Here is a 25,894-nt window from a genome sequence, read left to right on the forward strand (position 1 = left end):
ACTATTCTCTTAATATGAGGAAATGTGAAATTGCTAAGGTATTTACCAAAACTATGTAACTTGTTCCTAAAACTGTCTAGTTACTGAAAAATGGCCTGGGAGCACCAACATTACAGTAGACTAGTTAAGTAAATATATGAAAAGAATTATTGTTTCCAAAAGAATTATCAAGGACAAACCCAGGCATAAAAGTCAAAAGTCAAAGGTGACTTTTTTTTCTGGTTGGAAGTTCACACTTCACCTTTAAATTAGGTACCGGGGATATGCTGACCTTGAGCAAAATCTAAATTTCATTTCTTTTACCTTAAACTAAAATTCAATACATTTCAAATTCCAGTCTACAGCACTGATATATTTAATAAACTTCTCCCTCAACATCACATTGGAGGTGTTTGAACACCCCATTAAAAAAAAATCACCAGAGGATAAATGCAGCTTTGGGTGTGGCTAGTTTAAGTTTGTCTCATTCATGGCCTGGGGATGAGATAAATTACACCTCATGATGATGCAGAAAAAAAATGTTTTCAGATTATGCCTGTGCCATATTTAGTCAAAGCAGACATAAGCCTTTCTCATTTTGACTGTAATCCTTCAGAGCACGAACACACATAAAAGAATATACCGTGCTGTCGTACTGAAATTATATCCGTATCTCTGATCAGCTATTTCTCATATAAATGGCTAGGCGGTTCTACATTCTTATTAGTCTACATCCTTCGTCTCCACCCCTATTATAGCTGCTGCTTCGTCATGACAGCAGCCATCACTAATAGTGCAAGTCCCTTACGCCTGAGCTTCTACTAACACTTCGCCATCAACACCAGCTACAACTTCCCAGTGATGATTTTCTGCCACTATTCTTCTCAAACCCCTCCACTTCCAGCCGCCGCCGCTAAACCCGCTTCTTCCCGACGGCTCCTTTCGACGTTTGCGAGCCGCAAAGCCATCCAAGCCCGCGTATGCACTGCGGTGGGCGGCCCTAAATCTGCGTACAAGAGGGAGGAGACACGGGGGCGCTGCTAATGCCCGCCCATCTTCGGCCCACCATGCCGCAGGGGGAATGCATGTTCCTATTGGTTCTCTTTAGACAAAGGCGTGGCCTCTTCCCTGCGCTTGTTTCCAATTGGCGACGGCTCATGTCAGTGACCAAAAAAACAACAACCAAATAACAAGTTACCCAACTCAACAACACCTCCCTCAAAGCTTTGCAAGCGGCAGCGAGTGTGAGTTAGGACTGGACGCGGGAGCGGAGAGTCGGAGAAGGCGAAAGCGGGAGGGACAGAGGGAGGCGCCGGTGGGATTGTCGCGGGCGGACATAACGAAATCAGCAGCGGCGGCAGGAGGAGCAGCGGAAGCAGCCGTGACTGAAGCGCATCGCGGATCTGTGCGAGGCCCGGTGAGTCGCTGGAATCTGGGTGTGGGGGCGTTGACTTGCTCCCGTCTGTCATTGCACTCTCCCTCCAGCCCTCGCCCCTTTGCTGTCATCCTTTCCCCTTCCTCCTCCTACTTCCCGTAACCGCCCCCTTTTAAATCCCACCCACACCCACACCCACCGTCCACCACCCTCGTACCAAGGCTGTCGCCCTTGAAGATGCCGCCTACTTCTTTGATGCGGTTCTCCCCGCGCCTCGCAGACGCATGCTCCCATCTGCCAGCCGCGGCTGTTGCTCCCCACCTCTCCCCTCGCCTTGGTGCCTCCCCTCGGTAGCTCGAACGCGCTTGGTTCGCCTTCTTTTTCCACAAGGATTTTCCTCAAGTCTTTGCTTCGGGGGGTTTCTCCCCACGGTAATCACAGCCCATCTTCCCGCCCCCTCCCAGCAAGAGCCCGCAGCATAGGTGAGTGCCAGAGCTGACCAAATCTTGCATCCCTGAATAAATGGTCCTGAGAATTTTAGGAAATGACCGGGTTCCCATTGCAATGAATCTCTTCTGACTGCCAGACTGCTTGACATTGTCCTGTCTTTAGCTTAAGAATCTTAACTCAAACAGCTTTTCTTCCTTCTCAGCTGCTGGTCGCTTATTATTCTTATAGTATGTAATATGTGTCTTCTGTCTGAGATGTTGTGCGTTTCAAACCCTGCCTCCTACCATGAGTTGGGAATGAGTAATTTTATGGATTTAGAGAACCTGCAGACATAAAATATTTTTTGTGTTTCGTTGCCTACAGTGTTCATTAAAGCTGTAATCTGGGCTGCAAGATGTGCATCAAATTTATTTTCTGTTCTATTTTCTCTTATTTGCTCTAGATTCTTGCAAGATGTAAGACTAAAAAATATCTGGGAAAATTCATGCATGAAAGAAAATGTTCATTTACTAGCTGCTTCTTCCTCTTGAAAGAAAGAAATGATATAGACAGCTTTAGATCACTGACAGCTGACACTGACATGTGATGGCAAAATCCTGGAAGCACCCTGGGGTGAAGTTTGGATTTTCTTTAGAAAGATAGGTTTGGGGATTCCCCTCATGCTGCCATCACTTGATTGTTCTGAAGTGCAGCCTTCATAACTATCTCATTGTAGTCCATTAATACCTTTAAAATAAAATATCTGTTTATTAGTTCTGCTATTAGAATTACATTTTCCATCACTTGTACTGCTATTTCTTCTGAAAGTGGCTGAATTTTACAGTGCAGTATATGTACATTCCTGGTCTTGGACTATATATTATTAATTCACTATACTGACTTAGTTAAAAGATTCCCTTCTGTCATGTAAGCATTCTCAACCTATGCAATCACATCTAATATTACAATCAATTATTTAAGTTTTTTAAAACAAAAGTATTTTAAAGAAAATGTTTAATTACTTGACAGGTAGTGCAAATTAAATCTGAAGGTAATGAAGTAGAAAAATGTCCTAATTGAATATTAATTTTCAAAATTTCTTTCTTAGCCTCTCACGCCAGATATCTCAGGGAATATCATCTTTTTTTAAATCTGTATACAATATTTGAGTGCAGTACACACATGTAGCTGTTGGTTAATGTCGAAGTTTGCCACCAAATGAGGCAGTTGAAATAAAATCAGTGCGTTATATAAGGTTATGGAGAAGAAAATATAGTCAATGCAATCTACTTATTTTTTCTTACCTTCTATCTCCTGCTTTCTTTGATTAGAAAATTAGAAAATGGGGCCAATTTTTAAATATAGTTTCTCTTAAATGGTTTTATTGTTATAAGAAAGAAAACTTGTTCCTATGGTTTTGAATGTAAAACAGTTCTTGGCAGGATTTTGATTTGGAATCACAGCACTAAGTATATGCCAAACTATCATAACTTCTACATATATTAAGGAGGTAGCACAATCCTGTTTGAACTTAATGGGATTTAAACATGTATAGAATTGCCCAGATAAATTGTATAATTAAATTTCCTGTTGTCCAAGATAAAAATTCGGTGCTCAGTATTAATTTTACAGAGAGCTATTCTGTAATTAATATTTGCATTTATGCATATGGATTGCATACTCTAAAATAGGGTAAAGTTTTTCATATACACTAGTTTTATCCCTAAAAGAGACTTGAAGATCACTACTTCCATCTTCAGGATATAGTTGAGATACTAATTTATTCCAGTTTTGTATTCAAGTTAGAAATAAGAACTCCCACCTCAAATACTTAACCTGCAACTTTAATTAGCTATTTGATTAGTAAGATAAACATAGCAAGTCTGAATGCTATCTTCAGGAATTTAATTTTGTGCTTAACATAATTTAGTGCAATCAATCTACTCTCTAACAATGCAAATTAAAGTTCTTTGAAATCAGTGAAACAGTTGTGTTGAATTTTGGGTGGACTGCACTGAATTTCATTTTTATATTATTGCTCATTCATTTTTGAGGATGTTCTAATTTTTCTGATACCATAGTTTATTATTCTTAAAATCTGTAAACATAATTTTTCTGTAGATAGAAGAATAAAAGTGAAACTATTTTCTTATTCATGTAATTTAATTCCTGATTATTTCTATGTTTCAAAATGCATTTGTATGGCTTGCTTTAAAACAGGAAGCTGTATTGAATTATGTTTATAATGATGAAGACCCTCTACATGAATCATATCTTCTTCCATATGTCAAAGTTGTAATAGAAGTTTTGAAGTTTCTTATGATGGATATCTATGTTAAAGCATTTTATTTGTAACTTAATAGAAGACGTTTGATTTATTTGGAACAACTTTTGTATCAATTTTATAGTTAAGATTTTGTTTTTAAATTAATATTTATAAAAGTATTTATAAATTCTGGGCATTTTTATTCTCTTTAATGACTTCTACTTAATGAGATTATATACAGATTTATGCACTTAAAATGTAAAAGATTTATTTTGAATCAAAGATTAATTCTTTAAATTAACATTAAGAATTATTAGATTTAAAAAACAAATTTAGCAGAATTCTTTGCTCATATTAAAAACTTAATGCTTTCTCTCTATTCTAACCAGCTCTGAAGCCTAAATGAAAGCTAAATAATTCACTTCCTTCAGGGGTCTCTGAAGCTGTTCAACCAACTTTCCCATAATCTCTTGGAGGTTGTTCAAAAATTATTTAGTACTGTTGGTTCTAGTGAATATTTCCTAAAAAGGGCTGTACTAATAAATTCATCACTGTCTGGGCCCAATCATTGTTATTTCCCTGGAGATCTTGTTAAACTAAGAGAAACATGGATCAACATACATGTGGCTGCACTACTTCAAAACTTACAGGCTGAAATGTCTCCCAAATAATCAAGCCAGACTATACCTCAGTCAACTAAGAAGGAACCTGTAACTGGAGGATTTGAACAATGTTATACTTAAATCAGAGGTGAAATCTGGCCGGATCTATCCGGCTTGCGCAAACTGGTAGCGCTGCCGATGGGAGGTTCCGCTCACCCCCCCGGGACATCATTATGTCCCATTTTTTACTTTCTGCGCATGCGGAGAAGGCTCTGCACATGTGCAGAAGAGGTGCGCACGCACACACTCCCAAACCGGTAGCGAAGGCAAGTGCATTTCACCACTGACTTAAATGCTTAAGATGTATTTTAAAATGTAAACCTTAAACAATTCATGCTTAAACTGAGTCCTAGGAAGGCAAAAAGGTATCTTTTCCAGTAGTATTTTTTAGGGGGATTTACATGGTGTCATATAAAATTACCATTTTACATTATGTTAAAAAATCCACTACACTATGAACCTAAAGAAAAACTTTCGGTTATTTTTGTTTTAAAACATTGTTTAATATTATTCAATAAATGATAATTGATCTTAATTTTCAGTATCTCTATAAGCTTGCTTTATTGAAAGGCAGAATATTAAAAAAACTGTTGTGGCCCATCAGCGGCCTGTGCAGATTGTAGCTGATTCCGACAACAAGGAGGCTGGTGTGGTGCTGCGCTAGCAGTCGGACAGTGAGGCGGCTGGTGAAGATGTGGTGCCAGAGGCAGGGATTCAGCCAGGGCCTTCAGAACCTCCAGAAGCTCCTTTAAGTGAAGAGGACGAAGAGGAGGAGTCTCTTCTCAATGCATGGGTGCGCAGAGCTGCCAAAAGGCAGGAGTGGCTCCTCAGGAGGATGTTTGCTTGAGAGTAAAGCTTGGGGCTAATTGGCCACTCCCTTAGCCTATTTAAGGAGGAACGCCGATTGCAGCAAGCTGTAGGGAACAACTTTAGTTCATTCTCCTTCGAGTGGATTCTCTGCAAAATTGTTTCTGGGCTTTCTGCCAACTCTAGTAAGACTGTTATTACCTTATCTTAGGATTCTTGTAGGCTGTTAAGGAAGTTTATTAACAGCCTTTGTGTGATAAAGACTGAATTATTTGAGCAAAATAAGTTTTTTATAGATTTTGTGTGTGCTGTGTTCTTTGGGGTCTGTAGCTGGGGCAGAACAAAAACAAAGAATATTGTGCAATTGTTTTCACACTGTTAAGTCTTCTTTTTTTAGTATTGGTATGTGTAGATCAACCTCTTCCAATCCATTTGCCACTATGTCATTCTTCAGATTGGCTGACATAAATTAGAACTTTTACATACTCTTATGCTTTTCCTTCTGTAGCTTTCTGGTTTTGTAATGACCAGAGGCTTTTGTAACTAAGGAAAATTTTCTAAGCCATTTTAGATGTTGACATTTCTATTGTACAGAATTTCACTACACTATTTGTTTGGTACTGTTCGATATTATTTGAATTAGTTATTATCGGATCTGTTGTGTCTTTTATTATAATTTGAGGTTGGAACCTTATTTTTCTTTAGTATAAAGATCTTTAAGATCTTTAGAATACTTTTCTTTTTTATATGTGTGTCTGCTTCCATTTTCATTTATATATTCTTTATTGCTTCCATCTTCAGTCTATTTACAGATGTGGTTATAATACTGTCTTTTATCTCTTCTCACAAGCATGTGAATTTTTTTGCAAGTTCCTTCCTGAGATTTTTGTTTTTCTTGTCTTCTTGCCAATTTTTACTGTTTTTCTGGCATCCAGTTTCCTTTCTTCTATTCTTGGTCTCTGGCACTTTCTTTTCATATTCATCTTTAACAGCTACTTTGTTTTCGTTCCAAAATTTCTCTGATTCTCTATGAGTTTAAGAACTGTAAAATGGTTCTTGATGTTCTTTTTGAAAATGGCAGATACATGTTTGGGGTTCATGTGTGGAAACTGGTTGCATTTCTTCTTCCACTGTAGCAACTCTGGTATCCCAGTTTCCAATCACAAGCAGCACATCTTTCTTGGATATTTTGTCAGTTTCAGATTGACCCTGACCCTAAAACTAATCAATTTTCTCTTCTTCTGCATCAGTGTTCTGAGATAATCTTGGATAACCAAAAAAAAGCAATGCAGTCCTAGGCTGCATCAGCAGAGGAGAGGGATAGTATCAAGATCAGAAGAAGTGATAGTACTGTTCTATATTGCATAAGTGAAGCCACACTTGGAATACCACATGCAGTTCTGGTTGCAACAAAATATAAACATGCTAAGCCTAAGACCCTAAAAAGAAAAGAGCAACAAAGATTATCATCAGCAGTGTAGATACAAAACTGTATGATGAATTATTAGTAGAAATAGGAATGTCTAGCCCAGGGGTCTGCAACCTTAAACATTCAAAGAGCCACTTGGGCCCGTTTCCCACAAAAAAACAAAACACCGGGAGCGACAAAACCTGGGTGGGCGTGGTCAACTCGACATCACTCACTCCCACCCAGCCATGCCTACCCAGGTTTTGTGGCTCCAGGTATTTTCTTTTAAAAAGGTCTCTCTCTCTCTCTCTCTCTCTCTCTCTCTCATCTTTCTCCCTCTTTCTCCCTCTCTTTCTCATCTCCCTCCCTCCCTCTCTCTCATCTCTTTCTTTTTCCCCTCTCTCTTTCTCATCTCCCTCCCTCCTTCTCATCTCGCTTTATTTATCTATTTATTTATTTATTTATTTATTTATTTATTTATTTATTTATTTATTTATCAAATTTCTATACCACCCTACTCCCGGAGGACTCAGGGCGGTGAACAGCCAAGATAAAATACAGATAATACAAACATTAAAAGTCCCTTAAAATTATTAAATATTTTGGCCGAAACACAAATTAAAACATCCAATTTATAAAACAAATCAAACAATTTAAAATTTAAAAGGGAGAGTTAGGCCAGGCCAGCCTGCTGAAATAAAAAAGTTTTGAGAGCACAACGAAACTTGCGCAGATCCGGGATCCTCCATATCTCTGTGGGGGCTTGTTCCAGATGGTAGGTGCCCCCACAGAGAAGGCTCTCCCCCTGGGGGCCGCCAGTCGACACTGTTTGGCCGACGGCACCCTGAGAAGCCCCTCTCTATGGGGGTGTACTGGTCGGTGAGTGGCTATTGGTAGCAGAAGGCGGTCTCGTAAATACCCCGGTCCGATGCCATGGAGCGCTCTAAAGGTGGTAACCAAAACCTTGAAGCGCACCCGGAAGACCACCGGGAGCCAGTGCAGCTCACGCAGGAGGGGGGTCACATGGGAGCGCCACGCCGCTCCCATAACCACCCGCGTGGCCGCATTCTGGACCAGCTGGAGCCTCCGGGTGCTCCTCAAGGGAAGTCCCATGTAGAGAGCATTGCAGTAGTCCAGGCACTTTCTTTTTCTCCTCTCTTTCTCATCTCTCTGCCTCTCTCTTTCTCCCTCCTTCCCTCCCTCCCTCCCTCTCTCTCGTGTGTGTGTGTGTGTGTGTGTGTGTGTGCACATGCACGCAAGTTTCCTCTTGAACCATTTCCAAAAACAGGCGAGGGTTGGGTTTTTTTCCCTGATGTTGTTCTTTCTTCTTCTTCGGGTGCTTTTTAACATATGATTTAATTTTAAATCAAGAGTCATTTCAGGTTTCCAGATAAAAGAAGCTCTTTTGTCCCCCTGCTGTGGCTCCCTGTCAGCTGGCTGGCCCCCCGCCTGTCACCCTCCTCTCCTCCTCACTCCTCACCTTCCCTGAGAAGAGAAGGGCAGTGGAGGCAGATGGAGACTCGCTTCGTATTTCAGAGCGGAAGCGAAGTGCCCCTCAACTTGCCTCTTTTTCCTGCCCTTGTTGGGAGACATACAAATTTCTCCACCCCGAGACACCAATTGGGCCGCCCCAACCAATGCTCCGCATCGTAATGGGTTCCAGGAGGAGGAGGAGGAGATGCCGTCTCCCCCATTGTGCAGCATGCTAAGTTTAAATGCAAGAGCAGCAAGCAGCCATGGAGGCAGCAAGAGGAATATGGGGAGAGACACGACTTTCTCCACCCCAAAACACCAGCTGGGGCGTGTCTCCGCATATTCCTCTCACCGCCTCCGTGGCTGCTTGCTGCTTTTGCACTTAAATTTAGTGCACTGCACAATGGGAGAGACAGCGTTCCCCCCTCCTCCTCCTGGAGCCCATTACGACACGGAGCATCGGCTGCAGCCGGGCAGCCCAGCCAGTGTCTCGGCGCAGAGCAAAGTCACATGTCTCCCTCAGCGGCCGAAGTGTGCACAGCACTAACAAGGGCTGGAAAAAGAGGCAAATAGAGGGGCGCTTCGTTCCCGCTCTAGAATGCGGAGCCAGTCTCTATCCGCCACAATAGCCCTTCTCTTTTCAGGGCAGGCGAGGAGTGAGGGGGAGGGGAGGGGCCACCTAGTGGTGGGATCATGTGACTGGGCGCCGAAGGAGAGGGCCCAAAGAGCCGCATGCAGCTCTAGAGCCACACCTTGCCGACCCCTGGTCTAGCCTAACAAAGAGAAGTGTTAGCGGTGACATGATAGCTGTCTTCCAGTACTTAAGGGGCAGTTACAGGGTGGAGGGAGTTGACTTATTGTCCAAAGTATCTGAGGGCAAGACAAGAAGCAATGGAAGGAAGTTTGTTAAAGAGAGATACAATCTAGAGCTATGGAGAAATGTTCTGACAGTAAGAACAATTAATCAATAGAACAGCACGTCTCTGGGACTTGTGAGTGCTCCATCACTAGAGTTTGGACAGCCATTTGTCTAGTATTAATAAGGTCTCCTGCCTTGGCGAGGGTGTTGGAGTAGAAGACCTCCAAGGTCCCTTCCAACCCTATGATTCTACTTCTGTAGTCTTGAATTGTTCCTTAGCTGCAAAAGCTAGCCCTATGCTTTTGTTTCAACTCTGTTCTGAAGTGGGAAAATAGTGGTGCATTTACTTACCTAGATTAATAGTTATCTTTTTTTAAGACATGAGAAAAGTTGTTCTTCTCTAATATCTAAAGCTTACAATAGAGAGAGGGAGGGATGGAGGGAGGGAGAGAGAGAATCAAGTTCTAGATTTATAGTTGATGTTTATAAGCCTGGAATTAAAGAAGCATGAAAGAAATATCTCTAATTGCCAACATATTTTAAAGATATAAATGTGGCCTGATTTTATAACATCCACACATTCCTATACAATATTTGTTAAAATAATTGCTGCATTAACTACTTGGTGGAAATAACCAGAGTAAGATCTTTGTACAAACTGTTATGCATAACTTTCCCCCATTGTTAAGGTCATGGTCATTATTAGGCTTGAAAGGTAGGTACATGTAGTCTGACCTGAACCATATTTTACGTGAAAGGACTGGCTGGATACTTGATAGATGAAAGGTACTACAGTATGAGGCCCTAGACTTTCAGTGAATTAGTTGTTACCTGACATAATATTTCAGTCAGTAACAAATAAACAACTCTTTATTTCTTGATCTGAATAATGTTAAAGTTAAAGAGTAGGTATGTGTAGTACTTTTTTTTGGGGGGGGGGAGGAGAGGCATGCTGTATGCAAATCAGAAATTCAGACTACCAGTTTTTGCAAAAAACAATCCCACATTAAAAGACAAGATGGAAACATGAAGATGCCATTACTTTGGTATTGTAATACTGGGCAGGGATTCTTCAGTGCCATCTTGGATAAGGCCTTTTCAGTAGCAGTTTCAAATACAAACAGGTCTTACTCATAAGAATGCAAGAGGAAATGGGATAAATCAGGCCAGAGGTTTGTGAGCCCAGCATTCTTTGTGGCTAGGTAGATGCATATAGGATGTTCTAAGCAATATATGAAGGCAATAGTTTCTCCCCAGCAACTGGCATTTAAAATTTTTAATTTGGGTGGTAGTCAAACTTCTCCATCTCCTATATATATTTGTCTAGATTTTTTTGCAGCATCTGAGTTATGATAAGTAATTTAGATTTTGTTAAAACATCACATCTAGTTGCAATATTCTGTGTATAACACACTTCTTTTTACTAGTGCTGTACCTCCATGTATTTAACTGTAGCTGATGCCAGTTCTAATACTATAGTGTGAGAGATAAACCTACTTTCTTTTCCTTGCATGATTTTTATGTCTTTAGGAGTTTTTCATTTGCTTACCATTTTTCTAGAATAAAAGATATCAAATTATATGTTTTTAAGGGAACTCTTTCCCAAATTCAAAGAATTGGCCTTGAATACAAAGAGAAATACAATGGTAGATGTAGATGAAAACCACTGAAACCAATTAGTAGGATCTCTCTTCTCCTCCTTTCCTGGTACAGATTATCACTCATGAAATTAAAACTAGTTGGTAATATTATAATTAAATTTAATCAAGTAATGCCCCAGAGTTACGTATAATAACAGACCTCCGGATTTTTCGTCGGGCCCTGAAAACCTATTTATTTCAACTAGCTGGGCTGGCTTGAGCTAAATTTTAAATTGATTTTAAATTGGGTTGTTTTAATTTACGGCCAGAATATTTAATTATTTTAATACTGTTTTTTAAATTTTGTATGCTTTGTTTTTACTTAGGCTGTGCACCGCCCTGAGTCCTATTTGGAGAAGGGCGGTATAGAAATTTAATCAATCAATCAATCAAATAAATAAATAAATAATAAATAAATAAATAAATAAATAAATAAATAAATAAATAAATATAGAACACTTGTTTTAGCACCCTACCCAGGGAAGAATTATTTGCAATGATACTTATTAGTACATCCAATCGAAAGAGTGCCTGAGATAATTTTGTGATTCTAGTTGCTCAAGCAGCTATTTGATTTTATCAGCTCATAAAAAGAAGAATCGAGGAAGTAAATAAAAAGCCATACTGCATTTCCTTTCTACACATTTTGTACATATATCAATATATACAGTATATTAAAAAATTGATTACCCATAATTTAGAATTCTAATTTAGATACACACATAGGCTGAATTGATTCTGAGGAAGTTTGTTACCCTGCTTTATCCAAGATAACACAAGAGTGTTGCACTTTAATTCAAAAAGGATAAGGAGGTGTAGGCTAGGGAAAATGTGAGGTTGTGTAGATGAAACCCAGTGTATATGGCCCCATCATTTTACACATTCAGCCTTCACACATTCTTGGAAACTCATGAAGTCCTGTGACTTGTAAAATGGCTTTTAATTTTATCTGAACAATTTATTAAAATTGTTTCACACAAGTTAATATGAAAATAAGCTTACCATACTACTTCAATCTTATTTATTTTGTGGTGTTATCTTACTATAGAATTTTTATCATGTAGAGACATGCAAATAAAAAACAAAAAAACCCAGACCCAAGAAATTACAGACCAATTAGCCTAACATCAATACTTGGGAAGATACTAGAAAAAATAATCAAAATATGTGAATATCTAGAATATCTAGAAACAAAGTTATAACTAGTAGACAGCACGGGTTTGTTAAAAGTTTGTGCCAAACCAATCTTATTTCATTCTTTGACAGAGTGACTAAATTAGTAGATCAGCCAAATGCTGTGGACATACTTAAGACTTCAGCAAGGTATTCAACAAAGTAGACCACAACCTACTTCTTGGTAAACTAGAAAAATGTGGGATGGATAGCATCATCAACATATGGATTTGTAACTGGCTGACAAACTGTACACAACCACGGGCAGGTTTCAAAACCCGTCGCTACCGGTTTGCTCATGGGTGTGCGCTTGCATGCACATGCAATGCTTCTGCGCATGCACAGAAGCATCCAGGAGGATGGGCGGACCCTCCCACTGCTGTCACTACCGGTTCGCCTGATCCGGGGTGAACCGGTAGCAACCCACCACTGCTCAACAAGTAATCCTTAATGGTACTACATCTACCTGGAGGGGAGTAAGCAGTGGGGTACCATAAGGCTCTGTCTTAGGCCCAGTACTCTTCAATATCTTCATAAATAACTTAGATAAGAGAATAGAAGGGGAACTCATAAAATTTCCAGATGACACTAAGCTAGCAGGAATAGCCAACACCTCAGAAGATAAGCTCAGGATCCAAAAAGATCTGGACAGACTTGAACAATGGGCCCTATCCAGCAACATGAAATTTATTGTGGAGAAAAGCAAGGTTTTACACCTAGGCAGGAAAAACAAAAGGTACAAGTGCAGATTAGGTGAAACCTGTCTCAAAAAACAGTAACTGAGAGGGAGTCCAAGTGGATGATCATGAGTTGGCAGTGTGCGGCGGCAGCCAAAAAAGCTAATCCAATCCTTGGTTGTGTAAAGAAAGGCATAGACTCAAAATCACGTGAAACATTAATACCACTTTATAAATCTTTAGTAAGACCACACCTGAAATACTGCATTCAGTTTTGGTCACCACATTACAAAAAAGATGTTGAGACTTTGGAAAAAGTGCAAAGAAGAGCAACTAGGATGATTAAGGGCTTGGAGACAAAATACTACCTTGAAGAACGGTTGCAGGAATTGGGTATAGCCAGTCTAGAGAAAAGAAGGACTAGGGTGACATGATAGCAGTATTCCAGTATTTGAAGGGCTGCCACAAAGAAGAGGGGGTCAACTTATTTTCCAAAGCACCAGAGGGCAGGACAAGAAACAATGGATTGAAACTAATCAAGGAGAGAAGCAACCTGGAATTAAGGAAAACTTCCAAACAGCAAGGACAATTAACCAGTGGAACAACTTGCCTTCAGAAATTATAGGTGCTTCATCACTGGAAGTTTTTAAGAAAAAACTGGACAGCCACCTGTCTGAGCAGCGGGTTGAACTAGAAGACCTCCAAGATCCCTTCCAGCTCTATTCTGATTAAACTTACCCTGTTTCCCCCAAAATAAGACATCCCCTGATAATAAGCCCAATCGGGCTTTTGAGCGCATGGCAATAAGGCCAAGCGCTTATTTCAGGGTTCAAAAAAATATAAGACAGGGTAAAATAGGGAAAACATGGTAAATAATTTATTTTATTTTTATTTTTTATTTTATTTTGAATTTGTATACCGCCCTTCTCCCTGAGGACTCAGGGCGGTGAACAGCCAAGTAAAAACATCAAGTACAAATATTAAAATACAGTTAAAATATACATATATAAATTTGGCCCCATTAATTAAAAACAATAAACAAAACACTTAAAAACACTTAAAAAAAAAAAAAATTAGGCCAGCCCGGCTTGCTGGAAAAGGAAGGTTTTAAGGGCACGGCGGAAGGCACCGAGGTCTTGGATACTCCTTATCTCTGGAGGCAATTGATTCCAGAGGGTAGGTGCCCCCACAGAGAAGGCCCTCCCCCTGGGGGTCACCAGCCTGCACTGTTTGGCTGATGGCACCCCGAGGAGGCCCTCTCTGTGGGAGCGCACGGGTCGATGGGAGATTGTCGGTGGCAGCAGGCGGTCTCGAAGATAGCTAGGCCCTATGCCATGGAGCGCTTTAAATAATGCTGTTTTGTTCTTTGTTTTCTGTTCTTTTTCACATTATAATCAGAGATGTTAGTACAAAGAACTTTTGTTACAGATTCTGAATACTATTCGTTGTTCTTCAGTATACATACAGTACCAGCTCCTAAGAATATTTATCACAAAGTGGTTTTATCAGATTCATATGGTCCAATATTTTGAATCATGATTTGGTTATGACTTATGGGGATCTATACCAGAAGACTGCAGGTCGATTTCTTGAATTATTAGGAATTGAAATGAATGCATGTTTATGTATCAAGACCAATTCTACCTATAATTGCTTCTGAGATTATAAAAATATGATCTTGTACCTTTAAAAAGCATTAATTAAAGCCATGGGAAATGGAAGTGAGATTTAATAAAGTTTCTGTTTAAGGCTATATACTGATATAAGTTAAAGTTTCTCATAATTGAACATACCTTGTCTCATGCTTCTGTACTTATATATGTATGGCCGTTTTCACAGGACTAAACAAATTCTTCTTCTTGTTCCATTTCTCTTTAGAAATTAGGCTCTTTGATATTTATTTTTATGACATTTAATAAGTTCTTACAACATGCTTTTCCTCATGAGTTTATACTTTTTCAAGATAGTATTCCTTGCATTTGATAGTTTGTATTCTTTACTACACTTATACTAGATTTTTTAAACATATTTTGTACTTATACACACAATGTAAAAATGTGTTAACCTTTACTGCAAATCTTTGTTCAGCTATTAAAAAGTAGTATTATCTATAAGAAAAAGAAATATTGAGGCAATATTTCATTATTTAAATTTAAATTCCAAATTCCTTCTTGTGTATTTGCCTAAGATTATGTATAATTTTAAATTTTGTATTCCATCCTTCAAAAGTACATTTTTCCTGAACAATTTAGAATACTACTTAATCACATGATTAAATGATTGAATAATTAAAATATGCAATAAAATAATCATACTCTAAAACAATTTGGCAATAGTTATGTCTGGAGAGAATTCTGTAGATAGAAAATTACCATGGAAAAGGCATATTCTCCATTGCACTGGGGAGAGAGAATCCAGGAATGGGTGTTGTTCTTCTCTTCTGCCTGGAGACTGAGCCTGTCATCTTTTTGGTGACGACTCCCTTGTCTGGTTGCCTCCCAGTTTGGCTCAGTCTTCAGCCAGAAGAGACGTTCAAAACAAAACATCTTAACAGTGACATCGATTCCTGGATTATCTTCAAACTGTGAGACAAGGGGAATAGATTTTTTTGAAATCGTTGAGCAGTGATCAGGTCAGCTAACCGATTTGCTGGTTAGCTGCCTTTCTGGCTGTTTAAGAGCCAAGGTCCCTGCCATTCCCGCGACACAACAGAGAGGGACTTAATGGAGAGCTGGTTCCAATCCAACGAGCCAAGGTCCCTGGCATAACCCGCATGGACAGCAGAGGGGACTCAGTCCCTGCCCAGCTTTGTCTGGGCACCCTGATAGTGGCTAGCATGATCAGCGCGAATCCAAGCCACGGCAGCAGAAGTCCATTGTGGACCCATTCTGCCTCATGACATGGTGGAAAATGGCGACTCCAAAGCCTTCCACCAGCAGAAAACCTCAGGAAGGGGACAATAGGGCTTTCCCTATAGCCTCCCCAAGCTGCAGACGGCTCCTCCAGCCAAAGAACGGCTGTCAAAGGAGCAACAGATCAGAGCCATAAGAAAGCCGCTGCAAGCGGCAGAGGCTCCAAGGCAGCCGAACAGGATGCCAAACAGCACCAAAAGGCCACTGAAAAAGAAATGGCCAAACCCGAAAAGGCTGCAAAAAGCCAGGGCCTGGGAAGCCCTCCGAAGGGAGGAGCTGTCATTTCCCGCCCTCCAGAGGAACAGCCATTAGAGCCTTGCAAAGAACCAAGCCTCTTGCAGTCAATATACTATTGCGCCTGGTCACCAGATGGTGCTAGAGATCTGTTTTCTCCCAATTCAAATGGAGACACTTGACAGAACTGAGGCTTTCTCTAATGCAGCTTCCAGCTTGTCTGCAGCAGGAACAGAGGGTCAAATTCCTCTTTCGAGGTCAAGGCCAGTATCTGAGGCTACCTTTACCTCAACTGCGGCGGGGCTCCGCCAAGGGGAAGACAATGGGTCAGAATTGTCTGACCATTTAAAAATGATTATTTCCCAGGCAATAATGCAAGGAAGAGCTGCAGGCCTGCAGCAAAGGAGTTAACCTCCCCAAAGCTTTCCTCATTACCAGGTCCAGCAATTGCCACCTATGGCACAGGGCACCTGACTGGAACCTCAGAGCCTTCCATCTCAAGCCCCTTCCATTCGGAGCGGAGACTCCTCTGGAGAGGAAGATGACCTTATGGCTCTTTCGGAGGATGAGGGGATGACCCCTGAACCATCGCCCTTCACAGGTCTTTTTCGACCTGACTTATTCAAGTCCTTGTTGCACAAGACCAAAAACATAACCAATCTGGGATCTGACCCTGTCCTTGAGACAACTCTTAAGTACAATGGATTCTGGTCATATGTGCCTTTCAGAGACTTCCGGCGGCGATCTCAGCGCGTTAGGGACGAAAGGGGCGAAGCTCCGCTCCTGAGTCCCTAACAATCCCGCATCTGGAGCCGAAACAGACGCTATTGATCTCGCAGTGATCAATAGTTTAAAGGGGAACATCTTAGGACCTCGGAGGAGATCGCAACTTCTCCGAAGGTACAAGAAAAAGCCCTTAATCCAGAGTGAGGAAAAACCAGCCTTACGGGGCTGGCCGGAGGCGCTGATAACTGTATAAGAGGGAAACGAAGATTGAAAACTAAAAGAGGTCATCAACAGAAGACCATTATCTAGAAAAACCCAAAAAACTACCTGATAGTAAGAAGCAGCGCTGGTGGAAGAGAAACCCGAAAAAAGAAAGAGGATAAGCGGCGACGGAAGATAGATCGGAATGGAGCCATTCCATTGCAAAGTGACAGCGCAAATATCTGAACAGCTGAGTGTACAGTGAGAGCGGAAGAGCGGAAGAAGGTAATTCCTATGAATACTGCGATGAGAATAGTGACTAATTTAAAAAGACTTGGATATTATTATTAGATCTTATAAGTGTGGACTGGATTGAGTGGAGAGAATTGGATAAAAAACAAAACAAGAACGGACCGTGCAGCATCGGAGTGAGCGGAGAGAGTGTGTGCAGCGTGGAGTGCCGGAGATCGGAGGAGAGGAGAGGAACTTGGACGGACCTTTACATACTGATCGTATTGGATTTTACTGATGCGGAGTTGCCAGAGTGGATTGAACTAGATAATTCGAGAAAGAAAATAGCTTGTGGGAGAGTACGGAGAGAGTTGGGACAAACTCCGGTAAAATTGACTGGAGTGGACTTATACAAACTATCTTTTAGTGATACTTCTTGTGAAGATTAGGATACAAAACTGATACAAAGTGTGAGAGACTTTGCCTATTTGACTACCAGAGACTGAACTGGATTGAACAATTTAAATATTGACTAATAGCTGATGAACCAGACGATAAGGACTTAAATAGAGGATATAAGATATTGAACATAACACCCTTGGGACCGGACGTGGATTCTAATAATAGGAACACAGAGGACTATAGATTAAATTGGATGGTGGAATAATCAAAGTGAACAGGGTGATCCAGACCTTTGGAACTGTATTTGGTTGGAAGAAAGATAAGTTTACATAACACCAAGAAAGATAAAAGACTATAGTTAATGGACAATATATATATGCTTGGTTCGATTTAAGTTTATTATACTATATATTATACTATATATCATAAGATACTAGACCCGGAAAATAACCTTTAATAACTTATTAGTTTTTCTCTTAAGCAGTTTGTCTAATTTGTCTATTCAAAGTTAATCAAACAATTATAGCATATCATCTTTAATTATATTTAATCAATTTATCCATATAAAGTAAATTAATTTAAATAATCAGATAGAACTATAATAATTAAACTGATATTGATTATATTTTAGAACTATTATAATAAAATACATTTTATTCTGTAAGTAATTGAAGAATAAGGTAATTAATGAATTGTTAGAAGCCTACATTTCCCCCGCTGTTTCCCCCTTTTCTTGCTTCCCCCCTCTGCTTTCCTTTTTGCTCTTTTCCCAATATCGTTTTATTAATTAGAAATATTCTGAAAAAACCTTGTAAAAATAATCCTGCATCCAGGTTATAAACATTATATGAGAGAATTTTATGAAATTGTGGGCAAAAATAATAAGCATAATAGATATGGCAACCTCAAGCATATCAACTACTGTTAAATCAACCAAGAAAATATCTCCAACTCAAACACTATTGGTGGCTTCCCCGGTTCAGCAGAAGACAGGGGAAACAACAGATAAAGAAAAGACTACCATAGGTATCCAAAACATCCAAGCTGCCCTTGCAATGATCCAGGAGGGAATGAAAAGGATGGAAGATAAGATGACCCTCAACCATGATGAAACTAAAAGGAACCATGAACAAATGCGATTGGATGTAGGGGAAATCAAAGATGAGATTAGAAATATAGATGAGAAAATAGAGAAAATTCAACAAAATATAACCGAAAATGAACAGAGAATCCATAAAGTTGAGGAAAAGGCGGAAGCCACAGCTACCAGGTTGGAACAGATGGAGAACCAACAAGTGATAAGGAGTCGAGATACCGAAGATGCATTGACATTCCTTGAAATGGAAAAGGCATCTTTCTACCTAAGATTCCAAAATATAGAAGAACAGAGAGATGAAGACTTGGGCGAAATCATGGTCGGAATCTTGGCAGAGGCGACACATAAAGATAAAGATGAAATAAGAGGTGATATCGATGAAATTTACAGGGCTTTCACAAACTACGCAAGAAGAAACAAACTCCCTAAAGAAGTACACATCAGATTTACGAAAAAAACAATGAAAGAAGAAATATACCGAAATATGAGAGAGGAGACAGTTATGTACAAAGGGAGGGAAGTTCTAATGCTAAAACAAGTACCGAGAAGGGCCAGGGATAGGAGAAGAGAATATAACTTCTTAACCCGACAGTTAAATAAACTCAAGATAAAATTTAGATGGCTTATACCAGAAGAAGTACTCATTTCTTGGGAAGGAAGAAAATTTCGAATTGACACCATAGAAAAAGCCCAGGACTTCGCAGATCAACACTTAGGATATGAAGGAGAACAGGAGAGCAGAGGAGGCAGAGAAGATTCAAACCCCAGTGACCAAGAGGAGCAACCAACAAACAAGGAGGACAAGGAACGGAAGAGGGGAAAGTTGGGGAAGGAGGAAATGACGGGGATTACACAAAGAGTCACAAGAAACACAACAAAACTTAAAATAACAGACAAATAAACAACAGCAGAAATGGAAGAAGAACTAAAACTCATTTCTATAAACATAAATGGTCTAAACTCACCAAGCAAAAGACATCAGACATTCACTAAACTCCAAAAATTAGGAGCAGATATAATCACATTACAAGAGGTACACATAAAAAAACAACAGAAAAAATTACTCGAAAATAAAAAATTAGGAGTAATGTACACATCCTTAGGCGATTTTAAAAAAAGGGGAGTGGTAATATATGTTAGAGACCATATAAGAACAAAGCCAATATATATGGACAAAGAGGGTCGAGTTTTAATAATAGAAGTAAAACTGGAAACAAAAGTAGCCAAAAATGGCTACTGTTAGTAGCCATTTACGCTCCAAATGGAAACCAAATAGATTTCTATAAAAAATTACACGATAAATTAAAAGAGCTGGATTATGAAAATACCTGCATCGTCGGAGATTTTAATGCAATTGTCAACACACGAGAAGACTACTATAGTAACAGGAAGAATAAAATCAAAAGGAAGACACTGCCACTAACATTCAAGGATTTGGTACAAGAAATGAGTCTACATGACACTTGGCGAGAATTAAATACTAAAACCAAACAGTATACATACTTTTCTGGCCCACATCAATCGTGGTCAAGATTGGATATGGCTTGGATGACACCTCAACTAAGTAAAGAAACACACGATGTAGAAATTATGCCTAATATATGGGCCGACCACAATCCCATTAAAATAATTTGGAAAGGCTCCCGAAAACAAAAAAGATGGAAAATGGACACAAGTATTATAAAGGAAAAAGAGTATCTACAAATGATAGAAAAGGAGATCAAGATATTTTTTCAAATTAACACAAAGGACCAAACGTCGTTACAAAATTTATGGGACACGGCGAAAGCTTATATTAGGGGCTTAACCATTGCATACGTGGCAAAAAGAAAAAAAGAGAAACAAAGAACCAGGAATGACTTATTGGAAGAAATCAGGATAGAGGAAACTAAATTACAACAGCACCCTAATAACAAGATAGCACAGCAAAAACTTAATTTGGCTAAACACAAATTGAATTTGACTACAAAAGTTGATTTGGCACAAAAAATAAAAATGGCAAAACAGACCAATTTTGAACATGCAAACAAAACTGGATGCTGGTTAGCTCATAAATTAAAAAAACAAACAGACAAAAGAATTATACACCAACTCCAGGACAAATCAGGAACTTTACTCCATACACACCTAGATAAGAAAAACATAGTCAAAACATTCTTTCAAAACCTCTATCGACAGGAAGATGTCCCGGAAGACCAAATTCAAAAATATCTTAGTAAAGTGAATATTACACAATTCGAAGAAGAGCATAGAGAGACCCTGAACCGCCCCATAACAATGATCGAATTGACCGAAGCTCGCAAAAAACAAAAGAACAATAAAACCCCAGGACCAGATGGAATTCCTACTGAATTTTATAAACACTCCCAACAAGAAATAGATGAAATATTGCTACAAGTCTTCAACGCAGCGTTATTGACAGCTGAAATTCCAAAATCTTGGATAGAAACCATTATTACGTTAATACACAAAGAAGACTTAGATCCGACCCAAGTTAGAAACTACAGACCCATTTCATTACTCAATGTGGATTACAAACTATTTATGTCAATATTAGCGCAGAGACTTAAAACAATAATTCATAAATTCATACACACAGACCAAAACGGCTTTATACCCAGGAGGCAGATTAAAAATAATTTGAGAACGATTATAGATATTCTGGAATATTACGATAAGAAGATAGACAAGGAAATAGCTTTAATATCTCTCGACGCCCAGAAGGCCTTTGACAACTTAAATTGGTCCTTTCTCACAATACAACTCGAATCGATGAATTGCGGAGAGAAATTCCTTAAATTGATAAGAAAAATCTACTCCTGTCAAACAGCCAAAATTGCAATAAATGGTGACATGACACAGACTTTTGACATTCAGAAAGGAGTATGACAAGGCTGCCCCATGTCACCTCTATTATTTATAATCGCACTGGAAGTTTTATTAACGGAAATCAGGAAGGAGGAAGACATAGAAGGCCTTAGATCCGGGGTGAGGAGTATAAACTACTTGCCTTTGCAGACGATGTGATTTTCATACTGGAAAACCCAATACGATCATATGCGCCTTTCAGAGCCAACTGTTGAGATAATTCCATCGCCCAAGCTCTTCCTGGACATAGTCCAGAGGCAATGGGCCAATCCAGGGGTGGGACCTCCCCCGACTGGAACTGAAAGGAAACTCTATAATGTAGCCGCAGACCTTTCTGAGGCCTTGCAGACACCAACTGTAGATAGCCCGATGGCAGCCTTGACATCAGCTGCACTCCTGCCCACTGATGCCATTGACGGCCTCAAGGCAGACAACAAGAAGGCGGAATTGGCTCTCCACAGAGCCCAGGTGGCAGCATGGGCAGTAAAAGCTGCTACTTCCACCTCATTTTTCAATCGGCTTGCTCTGGCTTCGTCAGATGCAAGCGAGGGTTCTTCCTGAGGATGTCAGGTTTCACCAAGACATCCATAAATTGTTGGCTGCCACTGAGTTCTCAGCCTATGCCACCCTGAATGCAGCAAAATTTGCATCAAGATCTATCACTTCCTCTGTAACAGCCTGTCGCCTGCTATGGCTTCACCATTGGCAAGCTGACAACAAGAATAAGTGGAAGCTGGCATCTGCTCCCTCCAGGGGCAGCAAGTTTTTTGGGGAGGCCCTGGACCCCATCCTTGTCGACAACAAGAACAGGGCCAAGGCAGGGCAACCGACGTCCCTTGCCCTATTTTCAAGACACAGGTCTTGATTACAATGAGTCCCAAAGGCTGCACCCTGGCAGACAAGACAGCCAGCCAGACAAGTCTGGATTTCGGGACCATCAATCATTTCCGAACAAGTGGCCCTTTTGTGGGGCAGGAAGTCGTCCCTATCACCGCTCTCAGTGACTGCAAGGCCGACCCTCCAATCAGCAGCTGACTCAGCCTTTAAGCACATCAATGGGAGGCTACAACATGTGACAATCCTCAACATGGTGAGGTTTGGCTTGGCACTCAAATTTCTCTCCACAAAACCCCTGACGTTCCTTATACATTGCCCCGTGTCAAGGGACACAATAAAGAGACACCTTATGGAAACTGCTATTCAGCATCTGCTGGATTTACAGGCCATTCAACTGGTCCCTCAGAACCAACAGGGGCAGGGATTTCATTCCATCTTGTTTGTGGTCCCAAAGAGCTCGGGGAATGGTGGTGGTGGAGAGCAATTCTAGATCTGAAGAGACTGAGCAAATACCTCACCTACAAATGTTTCAAGATGCAGTCCCTCCAGTCAATACTGGAGAGCATCCGAGGGGGCAACTTCCTCACCTCCATAGACTTGATGGAGGCATACCTACATGTACTTATCCTGCCTTCTCACAGGCAGTACCTTCGATTCTTTTATGCAAACAAACACTACCAATACAAGGCCTTGCCTTTCGGCCTATCATTGGCACCAAGGGCATTCATAAAGCTGTTGGCAGCACTAGTGGCCCACTTACAGGCGCTTCCAATCTGAGTCCAGTGTTACCTGGACGATATTCTGATCCAGTCCTCCTCTGGGCCCCAGGCAGAGGAGGTCCTGCAGAAAACAATTCAGGTACTCCAGGACCATGGCTTTTCTTTTTTTCTTTTTTTCTTTTTTGTAAACAAGTTTTATTAGAATTTTTCTTTCATCATACAGAGTGTTGACCGGGTCACATCTTATACATCTTATACAACATAATCTTTATAATCTATTCTAATCTTCCCATTTTTTCCATATTCATCTCTTTTATATAATCCTTTATCACAAATTAATCATTTTTCACCATATCTTATTATTTCAGCTTCTGCCACGTTGTTCTCTTTTCAAATCCATTTTACATCATATCTGTTTCCAATTTCAGCCATAATATTCTCTTTCCATATTTTCTTTATCTTATCTTCAAATCTTAGATAAAAACCCTTTAACTTGGTTGACTATCCACAATTAATAATAATAATGCAATTCCTTTAAATCTACTAATATGTACCTTATTATCCTTCCTCCTTTCCACTAATCTTCCCCTATTTAACCATTTTCTCTTGGTCTCCCAAAAATTCCACTTCTTGGTGATTTTCTCCTTTTATCCCATTCTCTTAACTTCTTTTTATTTTTATATGTATTGTGTCTTTTCTTCTGAATCCTTTTTCTCACTTTTGAATATATTATTCGAGTAGTTCTCCCCAAGCTTTCTCCTAGTCTCTTCCCACTATTTCTCTCTTTACCCTTTGATTGATTCTTTTTTAGGGGATGTTCCCCCCGTCTACTCTTTTTGTGCCACTGTAAATCCCAGTCAGATCAACTAACTGTTTTTTACTTTCAATTCCTTTTCCTTCAATATCATTTTCTTGCTCCTCATTTATGCTCTCTTTTACCACCTGCTCTCCTATTTCCTACTCTGTGTATTCCAGCAGAATTTCTGATTTTTTGTTACCTTTTAGAGATTCACGCATATTTTTTTACATCTCAATTGATTCCTCATACATCCAAGACTCCATATTGCCAGTTTAACAAATTGTTAATTATGTCACATTTAATTAGAATTTAAAATCCATATAGTCTCTTTTTATTTTCAAATTCTAATGTCCAATTCAAATACTTGTCCAATCCATTCCAAGTTAAAAGTTTATTGTCTTTCACAGCTGTAGAAAATTGAAACCAAGTAATGTAGAAAAATACTCCTTGAAAGTTCTCACAGTTTCCAGATTATCTTTACCAGTAGTCAAGGTCACAGCTGTATTTTCTCTTCTATCTTCCACCAAGTATTGCAGTACTCTTTTTCTATCAGCAGATGGCTCTTTCAAATCCACAATACACTCAAACCAACTAATTGTCAAAACTGTCAAAAATACTTTAAATCCATTTTTCCATGGGTTCTTTTCTTGTTTTTAGTTTCTCCAAATCCAATTGTAAAAGCAAAAATCTTGGGCTTTGATGCTTTAGCCTCTGCTTTGTCCTTCCTCCTCCATGGAATTTCCCAAATGCCAATTAGCTGCTAATTTCAGCTCCGGGACATCTTTTAATGTCTGAGTTCAAAGTTTTCTTTTACCTGTGAGTTGGCCAATCTCTCACCTGGTTCCAGCACTCCATTCAAATACTGCTCCTGCACAAAAGCTTAGTCCAGTTGCCTCAGCTTTAGAGCGGTCGTTTTGAAATGGCCGCCTCCCCTGCCGCTGGTCCAGAGACCTGTCTCTGACCTATCGAGGAACTTACCTGTTTCTCTTGGTCGTCTGAGATGCCTCTCCTTCTTCCCTGTCCCTACAGGACAGTTCTGGTCCGAAGACCTCCCAACAGCGGTTGGTCTGGCTGGATTTTCACAGAGCTTGTCGGAGTCCGCTATTTTTCCAGCCAGTCTCACCACGACGCTTCCGGTCTCCAGGATCATGGCTTTTCGATCAACACCAAGAAAAGCTATTTCTAAACGAAATAGCTTTCCCCATATATTCCTCAAAACCACAACTTAATCATTTCTGCTTTCATCACAATATACAATTAAAAGTATTTCAATTATTAAATTTCCCTAATTAAATTTGAAAATATTCTAGCTGTTATCCTCTAATTTATTAAACTTATTCATATTTTTATGACTTATCATTATCTTAATTCCAGAAGTGCAGATAAAAATGTTCCAATTATTATTCAATTCATTTATACATTCATATGATTTTCCATTATTTCTTACTTCAATTCATATTTCAATTCTAAATATATATAACATATTCCTCTTTCATTTCTTTCTCCTTTTCTCCCTTTCTATTTTTATTTTTGCCTTCTTCTTTCCCCTTTTTTTCTTTTGTGCTTTAAAATCTTGAACTCTCCTATTTTGCCCTATATTTCGCATTATTTCCCATCTCTTTTCCCTTTTTCTTATTGTCCCACTGTTAATTCCAGTGTAATCATTTGGTATTTCAAAGTCCTGGACTCTTCTATTTTGCCCTGTATTTCCTGTTGTTTTCCACCCTTTTTCTCTCTTTCTTGTCTTTCCATTGTTAATCCCAGTGTAATCATTTAAATTTTTTATGTTCTTTCTATTCTACCTTTCTTTCCTTCTTTGTCTCTTTCCACCTTCTCTGTTTTTTCCATTGTTAATCCCAATGTAATCTCTAAAAGCCTCCTTTTTATTGTTACTATCCACATAATCATTTAATTTTCCATAGTCAATCTCGTCGTGTTTATCGTCTTTATTTTCAATCATTCCTAGGAGGAACATCTCTGGTTTAAAATCTATTTTTTGGAATGTAATCTCTTTCAACCACCCTTTAATTTTATACCAAAATTTCCTCACTTTAGGGCACATCCACCACATGTGGTAGTATGTCCCTAGTTTGTGACCACATCTCCAACATTGGGGTGATA

At 39.6% G+C, this 25,894-nt stretch overlaps 1 protein-coding gene across 1 annotated transcript in view; it reads left to right on the forward strand.

Annotated features, from left to right (window-relative positions):
* Positions 1-1,178: 1,178 nt before the first annotated feature.
* Positions 1,179-25,894, forward strand: part of CDKL5 (cyclin dependent kinase like 5) — a 166,916-nt gene continuing 142,200 nt past the window's right edge. Inside the window, exon 1 of the mRNA XM_070943812.1 lies at positions 1,179-1,396. The gene's annotated coding sequence lies outside the window, so the exon portion shown is untranslated. The remainder of the gene's footprint in view (positions 1,397-25,894) is intronic.

This window comes from Pituophis catenifer, unplaced genomic scaffold, assembly GCF_029215685.1.
Source record: "Pituophis catenifer annectens isolate HBS135680 unplaced genomic scaffold, rPitCat1.0.hap2 SCAF_4, whole genome shotgun sequence".
Lineage (NCBI taxonomy): Eukaryota > Metazoa > Chordata > Lepidosauria > Squamata > Colubridae > Pituophis > Pituophis catenifer.